Source organism: Bombyx mandarina, chromosome 03, assembly GCF_030267445.1.
Source record: "Bombyx mandarina strain Sakado chromosome 03, ASM3026744v2".
Classification (NCBI taxonomy): Eukaryota; Metazoa; Arthropoda; class Insecta; order Lepidoptera; family Bombycidae; genus Bombyx; species Bombyx mandarina.
The window spans coordinates 1,238,101-1,255,683 of NC_143210.1; the positions used below are offsets into that span (position 1 = coordinate 1,238,101).

A 17,583-nucleotide genomic window follows, 5' to 3' on the forward strand; every position below is an offset into this window, starting at 1 on the left:
GACCAGAAGGCCGGTACGTATTTTGCACAAAGAATTAGCATTGCTATCCCTTCTGGGAACGCTGCCAACTGGCGGTGAGCTAACGCAGATTTTTTTATTTATAAGTAGCTATACAAATGTTATATAACATATACTATATGTCGGCGCAAATATGACTATTTACCTACTGATCATCAACTAATTACTTTGTGATAAGAAATTGATGTTAAACAGTTCCTTTTATTGTAATTTCAATACTTTAAAACGTGTTTGAAAAACGTGTAAACACGCTCACGTGTTTAAAACGTGTCAACACGCTCACGGGTACGAAGCCCCATAAATACGGCCGTGCTGTCTAGCACTGATTGATTCGTGTCCGAGCCGTTGTACTGTACGGATATCTCTGTAACGTTGTTATGCTTCTCGTGCAATATACGAAGTTCTCGTGAAGTTTTGTTTCGGAAACCCAAACATGAGTCATTCGTCAACAAATTAATGACCGTGACGTCGCAAGGCTGACGTCACACTTTTTACAAACAATGCGGACGTCCCTACTCCGTCATCAGAAGCGGGATCACACGCGGCCTCCGCTCAGCAACAACCTGGTGACCAGATAACCGTATCGGCGGAAGAAGACTATCCACCAGCATCAGCCGATGAACCTCTACCATCTACTTCACAAACCAGGATGGTCGAACAACAAAATCAACAATCGGCAAAAGGATAAGTTTTTATTTTTGATCAATAAAATTACGCCACCACATGAGTATCACAGTGTACGCCACCACATGAGTACCACAGTGTACGCCACCACATGAGTACCACAGTGTACGCCACCACATGAGTACCACAGTGTACGCCACCACATGAGTACCACAGTGTACGCCACCACATCAGTACCACAGTGTACGCCACCACATAAGTACCACAGTGTACGCCACCACATGAGTACCACAGTGTACGCCACCACATGAGTACCACAGTGTACGCCACCACATGAGTACCACAGTGTACGCCCACTACATAAGTACCACAGTGTACGCCCACTACATAAGTACCACAGTGTACGCCCACTACATAAGTACCACAGTGTACGCCCACTACATAAGTACCACAGTGTACGCCCACTACATAAGTACCACAGTGTACGCTCACTACATAAGTACCACAGTGTACGCCCACTACATAAGTACCACGGTGTACGCCCACTACATAAGTACCACGGTGTACGCCCACTACATAAGTACCACGGTGTACGCCCACTACATAAGTACCACAGTGTACGTCCACTACATAAGTACCACAGTGTACGTCCACTACATAAGTACCACAGTGTACGTTCACTACATAAGTACCACAGTGTACGTTCACTACATAAGTACCACAGTGTACGTCACAATATAAAACTACACAAAATAAGTTACTTTCAAAGTAACATAAAAAGGTACACAGATACCAATCTCAGAAACAGACATTCCATTGTTTCAGATGGACTCCAAGAACTCTCTGGTGATACACCATACATGGGTGGCTGGTGCAGAGCGCGCACCGCCTGTCAGTATGGCCGTGTCGGCGCAAATATGACTATTTACCTACTGATCATCAACTAATTACTCTGTGATAAGAAATTGATGTTAAACAGTTCCTTTTATTGTAATTTCAATACTTTAAAACGTGTTTGAAAAACGTGTAAACACGCTCACGTGTTTAAAACGTGTCAACACGCTCACGGGTACGAAGCCCCATAAATACGGCCGTGCTGTCTAGCACTGATTGATTCGTGTCCGAGCCGTTGTACTGTACGGATATCTCTGTAACGTTGTTATGCTTCTCGTGCAATATACGAAGTTCTCGTGAAGTTTTGTTTCGGAAACCCAAACATGAGTCATTCGTCAACAAATTAATGACCGTGACGTCGCAAGGCTGACGTCACACTTTTTACAAACAATGCGGACGTCCCTACTCCGTCATATAATTTGTTAAAAATAATAAAGACACTACAAAAAAACTTATGTTAAAATATGTCTATCAAAGAATTAAATACACGATCAATATAACTCCATTATAAATGAACCCACACAAAGACGAAAGATCAATGCATGTTTACACTTTGATGTCACCTCATTAACACCAACCGATGTCGTTACGATTATTTTAATCGATATTTAATGCAACCGATTTTGTTTTCTTCGTTATTAACGACATACGATTTAACCGAGCGAACAGAATTTAAATTTAAATGAATTTCCCATTTAAACAAATTGTTGTATTGTCGTGAATTAACACATTAGTATTTTTCGTATGTTCATTGTGTAGTTTTCATAGTTTAATTACTGCTAAAGATCTAATTACTAGTAAAATGTCTTGAGAATTCAAACAGGCAGGTACCACTGTCTTATGTCTTGGGGCGAAGCCCGAAGGGTGGGACAGTCTTTACACAATTTAGACCGTCATGTCTCAAGATGGGTGGCGGTATTCTCGTTGTGTGATAACCACTAAAGACGGCCATTGAGCCTTGTTCACACACCAGTGTGATAAAACTTTAAACTATGTTGATCGTCTATTCTTGTGATAAGATTGCTGTAGGCCGGTGCTGTAGTTTCTATCATCCTGAAATTACAGCAGTCATTCCAGTTCAGAAGGCGGATCTGCTGCTATAGAACATAATTGATATTTCGATTGTATAAATATAAAATATTCGATTATTAAATAAATAAATAAATAAATTTCAACCTCATGCCACAAACTGATGTGACTGACATATTCACGTTGTGATATCTAGGGGTTCTAGTAAACACTTAAGACAAGATATCTCCACAATCACAATCTGCTCAAAGTTGAAAGAAGCCTGAAATTTCATTCAAACCGAAAATACTCTTCTCCGCGTGGGATCTAGGCAGAATGGTCGCGCTGACACGTGCAGACGACAACAAAACTAATCAACACCCAATTAAATTAATAGGTAATATAATATGTTCACGTCGAATTAATATCAGAAGTTCAACGATGAATTATCTTAGGATCAGTAGATATTAATTACAGGTAGCGTTCTCGAGGTGTCACGTTCTAAGTCCCGGTGGGCTGTAACGTCAATTTAAAAAAAAAAAGGGTTTTTTCAATATTTTTGTCGTCGGATTATTTCCTTGGTATAAGAACGTTCATTTTTACTGGGCGTTTTAACGTGGATACTAGAACCACTAGACTAGACCAAACAGTTTTTAATGTGATATATTGCACGTAGATCAGTGAAACAATATCTAAATAAATATTTATTTAATTAGTTGCACCAACAAAGTGATTTATAAAGCATTAAACCTCTTGAAAAAAAAAAAACAATATTCGAAAAAGAAAACTATAAAATTTTCACGCAAGTAACAAAGCTCTAAAATAGGCCAGATAAAATTAATTGAAAAAATTTACTTCATTTGATTAGATTAATTTTAATAAATTGCAGGGGAAGAATACACGCCCGATTTTTCAGAGATCGCTAATGCATTAAGCGTCTTGAAAAAAACACAACATTTGAAAAAGAAAACTATAAAATTTTCACGCAAGTAACAAAGTTCTAAAATAAGCCAGGGAAAAATTAATTGAAATTATGCACTCCATTTTTGATTAGATTAATTTTAGTAAATTTCAGGGAAATACACGCCAGATTTTTTCCTTTATATAGTAAGACAAATAGACGAAATCATCAATTTTGAATATTACCTAGAATAAGACGAAACAGTTGCATAACTATTCTCGTCTGTTTGTCAATCGATTTTCTCATAATTTTATTTTAGACGCTAATGGCCAGGTCTCCTGCTCCTCCAATCGTGCTCCTCATTCTAAGGGTCGTGACCACCTTCATCCACGTCCCTAATATTAAGTCATATTTCGTATTAGGTTATTTGCATGACCAGGTTTACTGTCTACGAAACATGGTAAAGTTTACATATTTTCCCACGTTCACAAGAAAACAAAAAAACCTAAAATGAAAATAAATCTTGAGGTGTTAGTGATTACGGTTGAATTTTGACCGCTTTAAGCTATTTAAATAATATCGATCGTGTTATAGTGTTATCGTTTCAATAATTATATTATCATTCATTCCACAACAATTCTCTGGAATGATGCTGTTCTAACCCACAGACACAACCCACTGAGTTTCTCGTCGGATCTTCTCAGTGGGTCGCGATTCCGATCCGGTGGTAGATTCAGCGAAGCACTGCTCTTGCTAGGGCTTCCTACTCTTAGCAAATTCTCACAGGTTGAGCCCCGTGAGCTCACCTACCCGTCTTGACGTAGCTGAAATAGCTCCTTACGCTACTAGCGAATACGTAGGGAGAAGTTCTTGATCCTGTAATACCTCTTAAGATTTTATATATGTTACCGGAAATGTATGAAATCAAAGAATTGTATACAAATCCTAGGAAATGTGTACAATTCCGATACTATTTAGGAAATGTATAAAATATTGTTTGAAAAACTATTTAATGTATAGATATCCTAGGAAATGTATAAATTTCCTCGGAATTGTATATAATTCCAATATCGTATTAGGAAATGTATAAAGTAAATGCTTTCTGTAATAAAACACGTTGTTAATAATATTTTTTTATTATAACACTATTGAGACAATCGTGTAACAGTCATACCGTAAAATAATAATAATATATTATCTTACTAATTAAAACTACTAAAATCAACTATCTATTAACTTTTAACGTATCACAAAATCAACTTATATTTATTCTTATAAAATCAAATTTTCATTTGGCAAGTAATCAGTCTGATAATTAAGTAATTATAAATGTCAAAGTATAAAAGTAAATCTTTATATTATAATACTTTGTCAGTCCATATAGCTATTTATTTTTGCAGGGTAAGCTCGAATGGCATTTGGAAGTACATAATACTTTATTTTTAAAACACAGACATCTTGATGTAGCACAGTTTTTCTTGCAAAGGCACTTCTTAAATCCCTGGCCGGTTCCAGTGGATTGCAAGTTGGCAACTGACCGTAGTGCAAGACTCGTCCCGCTGTCCCCGCGTACCCACCAATATCTTAAATGTTTTACATTTCCGATTGCTATTTAGGAAATGTATAGATTTCCTAGGAAATGTGTAATGTGTAAGTATAATATAATTTATTTCACACATTTCCGTGCGATTTTAGGAATTACATACATTTCCTAGGAATTGTATAACAATGACGGATTACATACATTTCCGGTAACATATACACAAAATGAACATAACTGTCATTATCATTTCTTTTTTTCCTACCTATACTGATAGCCTTGAGAGGCTATTTCAGCGTAATCTTTACTAGTAGGTGAGCTCACGGGGCTCAAACCTGACGACGTTGCTAACACGAACCCTAGCAAGAGCCGTGCTTCGTAGAATCCACCATCGGATCGGAAAGGCGAGCCACTGAGAAGATCCGGCGAGAAACTCAGTGGGCTGTGTCTGTGGGGTCATTATTAGCGTATCTTCATTATTTACATAGTCAATCCCTGTTTCCTAAACATTTGAGGCTTGGTTCTCTCGCAAGAACTAGCACTGGATCGTATAGGATGAGCGTCGAACCAGTGCAGTGGCTCAACCGCATTCGAAAACAAAAAAAACCTAACCAAACAGAGGCAAGTAATTCGAGAGGGGATTGAGGGAGTTCAAAGATTAATTTCGGTAGCGTCGACGGTGGTCCCGACCATCAGGGCTTGATAAATTCTAATCTTACATTAACCCATATCTTTACGCTTCGTTGTTATAAACTATAGCGACAGTAAGTTGATCTGTCAAAATATTATCGTCTTTTTTGTTTTTTAAGTAGATACATTTTTATGTTCTTTATCTAAATTTTATTTAATATGCAAGAATAGAATGAGTGAGCGTATTAAATGTTGTTGTTTTTTGTTTTGCGTGACAAAGATATGTGGTTTGCTATTTGCTCTCCGTATTAGCGGGTAATTTTCACTCAGAACATATAAAAGTCAAACACACTATTTCAGTAATATTTATAATGTTTTAGACCTATGTGTACAAACAAACAAAAAGGAGTAAACGACGCTAGGTCCTAGACGATACAAATGATGCTAAAATTTCGATATTATGTTGAACTTAAATCGGCGCGCGAATCTTGTTGAAATGACGTCAGGGGACACTTGCGCGTTCGGGAATTCCGATTACGCCCGATGTCACCCGATGTGCCAATGTTGCACGCTGCTTTTTTTCCCTACCTATTCTAGTAACCTCCAAGAGTTATTCTAGATTCACCGAGCTAGTAGCTGAGCTCACGGCGCTCAAACCGGGAGCGATGCTAACACTGGCCCTAGCAAGAGCAGTGCTTCGTAGAATCTACCACCAGGTTGGGAACGAGACCCAGTGAGAAGATCCGGCCAGAAACACATTGGGCTGTGTCTATGGCTTAATTTACTCGTCGAGCCCTTCGTCTCAAGCGACGGGTTCGGCGAGAACGGTGACCGGAGCACACTACAATACAAACGATTGGTCTAAATGTTTTAGTCCTCACATGTCCCCCAGCTTAATATCTCCCACATGAAAATAACACTTCCGGCTACCGATCGCTGCCTTAATCTTAAGTAGTTACAATATCGACGGAAGAGAGCGGAAATGTCGTAACTTGCATTTTGGGCTAAATCACTTTTTAACATATTATGTTACAGATATGGTTATGGTGTAAAGTTGGGTTTTACAAGTTACGACTATTTCGCTTTCTTCCGTCGATATACTCATGGACATCGGCAATACCCGGGTCACTGTCAAGCCGCTGGTTACTTAAGCTTAATCTACAAATGAGAATTATCTTGATAATTATATTTCGAAATAAACATCCATTCCATTTAATTCGTTTCATTTATTTTCAATTTTATTTATTAATTAACTTGAAATTATCATTACGTGTGTGCACCGCCCGCGGTCGTCGCCACGACGAGAATGCCATTAACGAAAATCAAATTTACATAGGAGATCGTGTTTAATATGTTATGAAATATCTCGTTATATGTTCGTAATTAAGACTGCCTAGATGTGTGGCTCGCATTTAGTATTTAGCATTGGAATTCATAGACGCTAGCGAACGCAATACTTAAAGTTTCGTCTGATGTTGTTTTTTTTTATTTATTGCTTAGATGGATGGACGATCTTACAGCCCACCTGGTGTTAAGTGGTTACTGAAGCCCATAGACATCTAAAATGTAAATGCGCCATCCACCTTGAGATATAAGTTCTAAGGTCTCAAGTAACCGAAACGCGTTACTGCTTCACGTACTCACAAAAGGTCATACCACCAGTGCAGTGGAGCACGTAAACTGTTGTATAAAAACAAAAAGGTTAGTTGTGTTCCTTCAACTGTGATTGATGGGTACCGATAATGCGGCCTCATTCGAACTGCTCACCCCTATGTCTTCGACTTCCTTCGAGATATTGATACTAGATTAAAGTGACTCCGCACTAGTCATTATCATCAAAACACAAGGCATGTCGAGGAGTGAACGTTTATTTGGTTTGAGCGAAATTTTGCAACTTTACAAGAGAGCCATTTAACGTTTAAAATTTGGAAAAAGTATGTTAAACAAAAAACTTCTTCAGCTATTTGAATGGAGTTAACTTGATTTAAATTCAATTAAAAATTGACATTGATCTGTCAATGCTGATACCAAGTTTGAAGTCGTCGTGGCCTAAAGGATAAGACGTCCGGTGCATTCGTATGCATCGGTCATTACGAATCCTCCCGATCTACTAACGGTGCTTTTAGGTACCTCAAGCATCGGTCACCGTCCTCGTCGAACCCGTCGCTTGGGACGAAGGGCTCGACGAGTAAATTAACCCTTAGATTGGGCCCACTGAGTTTCTTGCTGGATCTTCTCAGTGGGTCTCGTTTCCGATCCAGTGGTAGATTCTGCGAAGCACTGCTCTTCCTAGGACCAGTGTTAGCAACACTACAGTTTGAGCCCCGTGAGCCCACATACATATCAAGGAGAAGTTTAAATAGCATAGGTAGAAAAAAAAGCATCAGCTCAGCATAGGTAGGAAAAAAAGTTCGAATCCCGCAGGCTGGTACCAATTTTTCTAATGAAATACGTACTTATCTAACGTTCACGATTGACTTCCACTGTGAAGGAATAACAACCACCAGTAATTACGCAAAATTATAATTTGCGTAATTACTGGTGGTAGGACCTCTTGTGAGACCGCACGGGCAGGTACCACCACCCTGCCTATTTCTGCCGTGAAGCAGTAATGCGTTTCGGTTTGAAGGGTGGGGCGGCCGTTGTAACTATACGGAGACCTTAGAACTCATATCTCAAGGTGGGTGGCACATTTACGTTGTAGATGTCTATGGGCTCCAGTAACCACTTAACACCAGGTGGGCTGTGAGCTTGTCTACACATCTAAGCAATAAAAAAAAACGCACCTTTACTTACAAAGATAAATGTCGCTTATTAAGCGAAATGTCGCTCAAACCGAATAGCTTTTCACCTCTCGATATGTGGTTTGTATTATGTTTAAACAGGCGAAGTCGTGTTCGTCGTGCGTGAACCAAAACAAAATCGATTAAAAAAAAGAACCACTTGGTATTCGCTCGGCATATTGTGTCCCACAAACATGTTGTACTCAGTCTCACGAATATACCTCACGTTTCTGTATCGATTTAAGAACGTATCAATGTTTTATCGATATATCGATTCAGGCGACAACAATAATACAAATATTATACATAGTCTTGTTGTTGTATGATTCGTACTGAAGTTTGACTTCCGATTTATGACTTTATCTTACTTGAAATAATGCCTTCCCTATTTTATTGTTGTTGGGATGTTTAGGCAGATAAGTCTACATCGCATCAAATCGGCAATATCTTTGGAAAACCCAGTACATGAAATCATTTAAAGATGTCGCGACTTATTAACGATATTGGCGGTATTTTTAAGTCGAGATATGCGAGGTCTACAGGATGTTTGTCAAGATGAAAGCACAGCATTTTAATGGTAGACAGCGGCTTGGCTCAGCCCTTGGCATTGCCGGCGTCCATGGGCGACGGTAATAAGGACTATATTTTTTTACTAATGTAGAAATAATATTTCTCATACATTTCCTCCCATTCGTATTTCCTCCTAAAACTCTATATACTGTTATGTATGAGTAATCACATTTTCCAAATATCCAAACTAAAAATATCAATCATAAATAGGTAGGTATATCAGATAACTAATATATAACTATATAAGTTCTAATTACTCAACTTAACACATACAGGTTAAACAAATTGTTTATTTTTTTCGATTGAGCTAAAAATTCACGCCGCCGTGGCACAGGCAATATCCAGTATTACATGAAATCGATAATATCGGTAGACACTTCGCTAATGACTCGTATCCGGTGTTCAAGCGAGGGATGAGTTATTGAGATGCTGTAAGTGGATTCTAAAATAGCTTCCTTCTTCACAGTTTTGTTTATTAAGAACATTTCTATTGAACACCTGCGTGATCTACATTTTGTGTGTTTAGACAAAATTGGCTGTATGTAGTAAGATACCTTATCTACAATTTTTCGAAAAACCTAAAAAATGACAAGTTTTTGCGCCAAATCAAACTTGTCATTTTAGTATTCAATGCTGAGAAATTCAACGCTACAAAACAAACCACATCTTAAGATTAGAGACACAAGTTCGAATTTGCATAATTTCTTGTTGCATTTAGCTCCACGTTCCACTTGCAAGTGTGAAGCGAGAACTATGTCGTTAGGTGGTAGGTACCTCACAAGAGGTACCTGCCACCAGTAAATGGTAATTAAATGATACCGGTCGAGTTGGGACGCCTATCCCAAGCTGTTGTGTATATCCCGCTCATCCATTGGTAATACTAAATTCTTCAGGAATTTACCTACATACCGGTGCATGAGTCTTAATATCACATGTCTTTTCTTGGGTATCGTAACTAAAATATTCATCAGAGAATTGGCTACAGTGACCTTCTCTGAGCGTATAGAGGTCACGAACGAGTATGTCCTAGTGGTAAGGCGTGTGATAAAACTGCACGGGCCGTTATCAAAATCTTTTTCAGTCGCAAAGCAGTCATTAGTCACCTGACTACAAAATAAAAAATATTCAAGTTGCGACCTTATGACCGTGGGCCTAGAAATAAATTTCAGTGAAATAAATGACTTGAAACTTGAATCACATTTCAAAGCCGATCCTAAACGTCGATTTCACATCCCAAGTCAAACGGCAGTAGTAATGTTAAAGTCTCCATGAACTCCGGTAACGACTTAACGCCAGATGGGCCATAAACCAACCGGCCCGTCCGAGTCAATGAAAAAAAAGCAGGTGCAATAAATACCGTTCATTTACCCCCCCGAACACCTTATACCATTTACGAGTCAACTCTTCATACAAAAGGCTCTCTCTCAATCATCCACGAAACATATTACTCTCTCTTTCAGTTGATACAGTTGACACAGTGAGAGCGAGCGAAACGTCTATATATCGAACAATAACCGCCAATACGAACAAACAACAGTCGCCCCAAAACTTCACTAAGAACAACACGCGCCCTGCCTGTGCTCACAATAAATAAATAAAACTTGCGTATTCAATTTGTGTCCTTTAAAGTTTGTGTATAAATTGTGTGTGTGTGTGTAATTGTGTTTGTGTTTTGCGTGAATTGTCCTGTGTTGTTGTGTATAAGCGGGAATGAGTTGTGCGTTGTTATTCCGTCGTGTGTGAACCTAAGGTGGAAAGGTTTTGGATGTGTTCTCGAGGTAAGTGATGTTGTAATCATTCAAGGTAAAATCATTTATATACGAAGCTAAAATTCGAAAAACAAATGCACTGTGTACCTATTGTGTACAGAATACACGAAAATAATTTTAACACAAAGTGGTATTTGTACAAATCATTTGTACATAAAAGTTTTATCAATAGATAATTAGTATATTTATTTGGTATTATTTTAGAAAATTTCGCTGTTAAGTATACCAATTTTAAATATGGTTGTGAAAAAGTTATTTGGGTACCACTTTTCAAATATCCCCATCGGTCAAACAACAGAAAGCTCAAATCAAAACAAACTTAATTAAATGTTAAATTTAAAAACGAACGCACCAAAAAAAAGCAAGTACAAGAAATAAACGCAGAGCTCCCGAACTTAATTTATTTCGTCCACAATCGACTCTATCATTAATCAAAGCGATAGAGATCGGTAATGACAACGCTCTACTTTTGTAGAGTTTTATTTTAGTACATACAAACATGTTTTTGATTTTAGAACGGGGCAGATACTGCTATGTCGGATAATCGATTTAGTGTAGATGCATCTTTTGATTTTAGTATATTTTTTTAATTTTCATTGCATCGTCAGCCTAAGCCTATTTGTTGTGTCATTAACGACGTCATTGTTATATTAAAAAACAGACTGTCAGCTATGAATTCCCCTGAAAATTCAAAACTCCTTATAATCCTGAAAAAGGTAAGAACTTTAGTATACATGCATAAACTATTATTTTCAATACAGTACAATTCTACTTACAGTGGTCACAAAATAATTTGATAAATATTTGTATTTAAAAACATACACATGGTATTAAATCAAATAGTAGGTGGCCACTGCCTTGACATAGATCTCCAAGGGCCATGGATATCGCGATAAACCTGGGAAATTGTCAGAGAAAGTAGAGCGCTCCATTTAAAAATCCTGGATAAAAACACAGCTGAACGTACCAACCCCAGCACTGGGAAATATGGGCGATAATAGCTCCTGTGATGTAGCTGGTGGTACTGAGATCACTGTTAAATCTGGAAAATTGAGGAAGATATGGTGCAACCAAAGCTTGGGCTGGGCAGCGTGGCTCCTGGTAAAAGTCTGTACGGAACAATCCGGAAAGACTGAAAACAGCAGAAAAATGAAGCAAAAGATGCCACTTGCCTATTGGTGTCAACCCTGCATACGGCATAGCCTTTTAACGCCTCCACGGATATTGAGTCGTTCTTGCCAATCAGAGAGTTTCATCAGGAGAGGTGGGCGAGGAAGGGCTCGCCTCTGCCAGGAGGGGTGAAATTTGCTATCCCTATACCCGAACGCCTCTTAAGGAGACCTAACAACTCAAAAGTAATTCGCGAATGAATCTATTACCAGATCGGAATCGCGACCCGGTGAGAAGATCCGGCGAGAAATTCAGCGGGGTGATGTTTAGGTTAAGTTGCACGTCGAACTCTTAGCCGAGTTTGACGAGTACGGTTACCCGGGCCTTAAGCCTGCCCCTAGTATTAGAGCTAAAGATATATATAATGCCCCTTGCATTATTGGATCTGATGGATTTGTAAGGACGGTAGCCAAAGCTGGGACCTAAATGGTAATCTAGGAACCTGACGCGGAGAATGAATTTAAATCTATTCATTATAACAAAAATATCATTTTGCTGGACAGGTGCAGAAATAATGATAAAATGCATCCGCAGAAGATCCAAGTCTTCCCAAGCCGATGCTTACCACCTGGTTTTGGATTTTTGGCCCGAATCGAAGAACTTTTTAGGGTCTCTGTCGTCAATGGACGTGAATCGCTAATACGCCCACAAAAGCTCCAAATTACATTCCTAGATATGCTCTATAATGGATTATAGAAGGGAGAAGATGGTCCTTAATAAGCCTGGAAACTTTTAGTGGACTTTCACGGGAACTAAAAATAATCGATTAATAAAAATGAACCATGAAAAAAAAAGCCTGATTATTATACAATTGAAACATAAATCTCAGTTCACATTGGACATGTGGGTTCCAGAAACCGATTAGCAACAAGTGGGCCGTAAGCTCGTTCTCCCATCTAGGCAATGAAAAATAACGTAATGAACATAAAGTGAATACTTCATCTAAGTTAATAAAGTTATAAAGTAATTATGGACACGTATGAACAAGGATCGCATACCGCGCCTCTTGTCCTGATTTTATCTCCCAACGAAAGACATCAACGCGATCTCTTGATTTACGTTCCTTTGAATTTTCTTATTAAAATTGTGTGCTTGTTTATGTTTAAATTATTGATGTTTTTTATTTAAAAATGTTTTATTTTTAACATTTCATGTGATTGACGAAATCATTGTTTTTTTTGTTTGTTTTTGTTATGTGTATTTTTCAACGTTTTTCGTTAGTTTTAAATTATTTAAACAAAAAACATGATAAGCCACCGCAATAGCAGCGTAATTCTCTGTTAAATATATTACTACTGCACTTGAACTTAGAATTCGAAATCGGAAATTATCTATGTTCACTACGATCCAAATCTCGAACTCGTCTGTAAGTATATGAAGGCAACCTCGCAAAGCTCTACTTAATGAGCGTCCCTATTGTCACCACTCCTAACCAAGCTCACGCAGCAGGTAACCATCACTGTTATTCTAAGCCGTGAAGAACCAACCCGATTCCCTGCAGGGTTGCTCTATTCTTAACACAGCCTTTGTAGCTTTTGTAGGCAGCGGCTTGGCTCTACCCCTGGCAATGCTGAAGTCAATGGGCGACGCTAACCACTCGCCATCAGGTGGGCCCTATGCTCGCCTGCCTACAAGGGCAATAAAAATAATACAAAAAAGCCTAAGCACCAGTTATCTGTACTCTTCGAGCTAGTCGAGGATTTCGACGTGATAGTTAGGCCTTATCATCAGGTCGTTTCTCATCACGATCCCGGATTTTTTTTATTGCTTAGATGGGTGGACGAGCTCACAGCCCACCTGATGTTAAGTGGTTACTGGAACCCATAGACATCTATAATGTAAATGCGCCACCCACCTTGAGATATAAGTTCTAAGGTCACAGTATAGTTGCAACGGCTGCCCAACCTTTCAAACCGAAACGCATTACTGCTTCACGGCAGAAATAGGCAGGGCGGTGGTACCTAACCGTGCGGACTCACAAGAGGTCCTATCACCAGTAATTACGCAAATTATAATTTTTGCGAGTTTGATTTTTAATACACGATGTTATTCCTTCACCGTGATGGACTCACAAAGCAGCTACCCTTAAGCTAAGGTACTTAGACGTCATTCTTAGGCGTCCAGTTAAAAAACCTACCGGTCCTAACTAAGCCCCGGTGAAGCGGAAAAACCACAGCCCATTAGAAAAAAAAAAAAAAAAAAACTTCGAACATAAGTTCAATTTACTAAAATTAACACGATTCCTCCAATTTTATTATCCTGACATAAATAAATTATGCAGTGCGTTGTGTGGGCTCAATAAACAACCCGCGTGGGAGTAACCCGACGGACGAGAGATTTATTTAGACTATTTTTATTTTATTCACTCGGACAATGCATCAGAAAATAGTTTATGGCTCTTGATCAGCTGCGTGATAAAACTATTTCGTCGGTATCACAGATTATCTGAGATTCGGTTAAACTTTGTGTGCTATGCAACGTTTATTTTAATTAATATTGATGGCCCGTCGCTTCAGGTGGCCTTCCACGCCTTGATCAACAGAGCCACTGAAGAAAAATTCTAAACTAATTCAGAAAAGCATCTCTCACTGAAGTGTACGATAGGCAGCGGCTTGACTTTGCCCCTGGCATTACTGAAGTCTATGGGTGACGGTAACCACTCACCATTAGATGGGCCGTATGCTCGTCTGCCTACAAGGGCAATAAACAAAAAAAAAATAACACAAACAAACAAACATTCAATAACAAAACGAATTAAACTTTTAATTAAAAACAAATTTACGGATTAATTTCGCACTTTCTATGTTCTATTTTACTGTTCCTGAAATTTCGTACAATTAAAAGGTTCAGTTAAATCTATTGAGACCCTCTTATTTTTGACGCAAATCATAAAGTATAATAGAACTGATAAAAACACTTTTACTGACTAATCACGCCTTTTTAAGTGTCATTAGTTACTGGTAATATTGTCAATAGTAGCTTGGCATTTAGCGTAGTATTCAAATGTCGACGTACATAGATATATAGGTACAGTACTTTAGCCATCCGTCATCACGAAAACGATGGAAATAGTCTTGATTCTTGCATCGTGTTCCTCAATGCTGAGGGCCGTGACCTTTACGGACCATTTAAGTTCGGACTATGTTCCTCCATTCATTAGCGTCATGCATTAGCGACATTGATGCTGGAGTAAAGTCTTGTCTTAATGTGATCGAACTTGCGCTTATGACTACGCCCCCTTGGCCTCTTTCCTTCCTCTTTGCTGCTGCTGAGTAGTTTTTAAAGATTGTCACTCTTCTTTATTTTTTTTGGTGGTGTGGCGGGTATCCATCATACAACACAAGATATTTGACAGATGCCTAAATCTCGCTTACGACATTTTCAAGATAAGCTTGCATATACAATTATATGTATATACAAGTTCCGAACAACATTCGAACCGTCGGTCTACCGAGCAATATCACCCGCTCGGTGGAAGATCTTGCCTTTGTCGTGATTTCCATAAATATACTAACTACATATGTAATTAGTTATGATCTCAAAATAAACAGTATACTGGGTTTACGTCGCTTTCTGCTACTTGTCAACGAAACCAAAGCTATGTTTTTAATCATACGGTAACATAATAAAAAAACAAAATGCACACACAGCCTTTACATAATTCTCATTCAAGTTCTAGCATCATAATTGAAAGATAATACGAACATAATAAATAAATGTTAAAAAAGCATTTATAACTTTATTTATTTATTTAATGACCTTTTTATTGCCCTCAAAGTGTTAACGACGTGATCATAAGACCAAAATTTTATAAAATTAATTGAATTTGATGACATTTAGATGACACGAAGAACTACACATAAAAAAAAACTATAGTTAATAGAATCTATACTAATATAGTAAAGCTGAAGAGTTTGTTTGTTTGTTTGGTTGGACGCGCTAATCTCAGGAATTACTGGTCCGATTTGAAAAAAGTTTTAGATAGCCTATTTATTGAGGAAGGGCATAGGCTATATAACATCACGTTAAGACCAATACGAGCGGAGCACTTATAACCTCCTCTTTTGAAGTCGGCTAAAAAGTGTGACTTTGGTACCTTAAATAGCTCCTTAACATTCAATTATTCAAATATATTGACCTTCTACGTAAATGAAGTTGCGGATAAAATTTAGCGTTATACCAAAGTAACTATTCCACGGGGACAAAGTCGCGGGCAAAAGCTAATAGTCTGATATAGTGAATAGTACAACACTATTTAAACCTTATTGTGTTAGTTCCGTACGGTCATATCCGCGAGGCTATATCTATGTAACTTCCGAAATATTGTATAGTATAGATCATGAGTAGGGTTACCACCTTTTTTTGCAGATAAAGTACATTGGTTATTATAGGTAGGAAAAAAGTACATACTTTGTTTAAATACGTATTTTTTATTACAATTAAACGAATTAAAAAGCAATTGAGACAATTAATGATAGTGACATTGTTGACAATTGAGGTTAAGTAGCGTCCAGAAATATTTGTTAAAAAACCAATGCTTAACTGATGATGAGGCGTTGGCGGATGGCGACATCGATTGAGCAATCGATGTATTTCGGTTACCGAAAAAATACATACGACTAAACTTTTCAAAATCCCAAATCATGCCAAATAAAATATTTCCTGTACTTTATTGTTCACATAAAGTACACGAAAATAAGAAAGTTTTTTTTAAGTTTGTTTAAGTAAGAAATGTTTTTTTATTTAAATAATACTTGTTAAACTTTTGATTTTTTTTGAACATTAATTTCCCTTTTATTTTATTGATGATTGTTTTTTTGTATTTATTTGCAGTTTTCTTATTTTTTCCTCTTGGTTTTAATGTTATTTATCGATATTTTTATCTTATTCACAACCGTTCTTATGCAAGATGTGTCCACACCCAAAGGGGTGAATTCTATAATGTATTTTTTTTTTCTTCTAAATAAGTTCAATGTTTATGTGTGCAGATTTTATTCAGTTGTGTGAACCTATTAAAAAAAAAAAAAAAATTTTAATATCGAAACTTATTAAGTCAATTACCGGTTTCAAGACAAGCCACGCTTCCGAGACGAACCACCGAAATAAACTGTGCGAGCCTGAGTTTTTTAGTATTCTTTTTACCCAATAATTTATATCAATTTAGAGAACAATTCTTATATAATTATTTTTTTTTACTTATTTATTAAATACGTGTTTATTACATACCAGTTTCACGTAGGTATAAAACGAACAAGGTGATATAAATCGAATAAAAAGATTTAAAGTCTGCATCATAAATTGTTTCAAACCACAAGGCGTGGTACTAACTTTTTATTATACAACATGCACAGACGACCTCACGACGTTGTTTTCGACGAGAAAGCCTCATTCTCGTCTATACTACGATAAAATTGTGGTGAAGGTACGATAATATCCGCTGATATTTACAAGGTATATCTATAGAGTATATAGAGTGTATGTGGGAAGATCAGTATTTTTGATTTAGGTTCACTCACACTGGCACATTAGAATTATTTTAAAATAAGAAAAAAGGTAAATGACTGGCATCGATTGACATTTTAAGTTTCGCCTTCATGTCCCAAGACGGGGGGAATATGTCTCTGATCTCCAATAACTACTCAACATCAAGTTTACAGTAATAAATCTAGAGTAGAA

General features: G+C 37.6%; 1 protein-coding gene across 4 annotated transcripts in view; it reads left to right on the top strand.

The window, feature by feature from the left end:
• The window catches only part of dgo (ankyrin repeat domain containing protein 6 diego), a 114,110-nt gene that overhangs the window by 22,973 nt on the left and 73,554 nt on the right, over positions 1–17,583 (top strand). For 3 of the 4 annotated variants that reach the window (XM_089736224.1, XM_028186316.2, XM_028186300.2), the window contains exon 1: positions 10,486–10,746. The exons of the other annotated variant lie outside the window; for it this stretch is intronic. The gene's annotated coding sequence lies outside the window, so the exon portion shown is untranslated. Of the gene's footprint in view, positions 1–10,485; positions 10,747–17,583 lie in introns of those variants that run through there. 4 annotated transcript variants of the gene reach the window in all.